The sequence below is a fragment of the Bos indicus x Bos taurus genome, chromosome 6 (genome assembly GCF_003369695.1).
Source record: "Bos indicus x Bos taurus breed Angus x Brahman F1 hybrid chromosome 6, Bos_hybrid_MaternalHap_v2.0, whole genome shotgun sequence".
NCBI classification, from domain to species: domain Eukaryota; kingdom Metazoa; phylum Chordata; class Mammalia; order Artiodactyla; family Bovidae; genus Bos; species Bos indicus x Bos taurus.
In genome coordinates this window covers 21,408,362-21,410,422 of record NC_040081.1, presented here as the reverse complement: position 1 = coordinate 21,410,422, position 2,061 = coordinate 21,408,362, and the positions used below count along the sequence as shown (strand labels likewise).

At 36.0% G+C, this 2,061-nt stretch overlaps 1 pseudogene; it reads left to right on the top strand.

Annotated features, from left to right (window-relative positions):
- Positions 1–1,561: 1,561 nt before the first annotated feature.
- Positions 1,562–1,661, top strand: LOC113894808 (annotated as a pseudogene).
- Positions 1,662–2,061: the final 400 nt, after the last annotated feature.

Here is a 2,061-nt window from a genome sequence, read left to right as displayed (position 1 = left end):
TAGAAATAATCCACGGTAGTATTTTCCAAAACAAAAAAGGCTGATTTATGAACAAATAAAGATTATAGAAAACATAATTCCTCAAGTCCCTGTAACTTTCTTCTAAGGTCTTGTGAATGTCAATCCATTGAAGTGTGTTCTGGCTGTGTTTCCATTAATTATCACCTTCATTAGTCATTCAGCACACAATGATTGCAGCCACTCTGATATGAACAATAGTCAGTGTTGTAAGGCAAATGCCATTAAGCATCATCTTTTTCAAGTCTAAAAATAAAATCAAAAAGCAGCCGGTTTTGAATCTGTGAGTTTCCTAAATTCTTGATTCCTTGGAAATCATTCTAATGTCCTAAGAATAATCCTAATGTCCTAAGGATAATTGCTTTTTTTCAAGAGTAATGAATCAGAGGTGTAACATATTCTAGATTTGACTGGTTTCTGTTAAATAAATATTAAATTTTTAGGGCAAATCTCACGTGGAAATAGTATATGATCCTTTTTTATATCATTAAGTTTGATTTCATAATATTTTGTTTAGAATATTTGTGTCTATGTTCATGAGAGATATTGATCTGCAGTTTAGTTTTCTCCTTCCAGTTTTATTGTGATATAGTCAACATACAGCACCGTATAAGTTTAAGATGTAAAGAATAAGGATTTGACTTGCATAAACCATGAAATGATTACCACAGTAAGTTTAGTGAACATCCATCATCTTATATAGTGTGTGTGCTCAGTAGTGTCCAACTCTTTGAGACCCCATGGACTGTAGTCCACCACTCCTCGATCCATGGGATTCTCTAGGCAAGAATACTGGAGTGGGTTGCCATTTCCTCCTCTAGGGGATCTTCCCGACTTAGGGATCCAAACCACATCTCTTATGTTTCCTGCTTTGGAGGCAGGTTCTTTACCACTAGTACAACTGGGTTACAAATTGTCCAGGCAATAATACTCGAGTGGATTGTCATTTCCTATGCCAGGGGATGTTCCTGACTCAGGGATTGAACCTGAGTGTTTCTTGGGTCTCCTGCATTGGCAGGTGGATTCTTTACCACTGCACCACCTGGAATCCTACACATCTTAAAATATAGGTGCTCAACTTTAAAATTTTTTGAACAGTTTGATTACTTTTTTTATAAGTATGGAGTCACACTGTTTTTCTAAGCTCTTTGTAAACAGGCTTAAGCAGGAGGAAAAGGTGAAAGTAAAATGTTGGGAGAAAACTTCCAACATGTTTCTAAAGTTAGTTCTAATTACTTCACTGCCCCCATTTTTATTTTTCACTTTCTTCTAAAAACCTGCCTTGTTTTGTCTGCACATGTTGAAACTAGGGTGCCTTTGTGGTTCTGTCTGAAAGTACATATCCTTCCTACTGTTTTTTTTTTCTTCCTTTTCTGCATTTCTTGATGTCTCTTGCTCTTTCTCAATTCACAAGTCTGATATCATATATATTTTATATAAATAGACAAGACTCTGCAGTCAACGGCATACTCCAATTTATCTCATGGTTACATGTTTGTTTTAGCCATTACGTCCTTCAACTTGGGAATCAAAAGAAAGGGCAGTGCTCACCTTGGAAGCACATATGCCAAAATTAGAATCATACAGAGATTAGCATGTCCTCTGCAAAGATGAGGTAAATTTGTGATACATTTCATATTTTCCCACCTGTATGAAAAGATGCATCATACATCATTAGGGAATTGGAAATTTTTTAAAAAAAATGAGATTGTTTCCAAGACATATACATTAGAATAACTAAAATCCAAAACACTGCAACATCAAATGCTGGCAAGAATGTGGAGCAACAGAGAAAATACAAGCATGCTGGTGGGAATGCAAAATGGCACAACCCCCTTGAAAGACTGGCAGTTTTTTCTAAAAAATAAACATATTCCTACCATAAGATCCAGAAATCACCTTCCTTGGTATTTACCCAAATGAATGGAAAGCTTATGCCAAGATAGAAACCTGCACATGGATATTTATAACAGTTCTAGTCATAGAACTTCAGTAGGTGAGTGGATCAACTGGTCCATCCAGGCAATGGAGTATTCTTCAGTG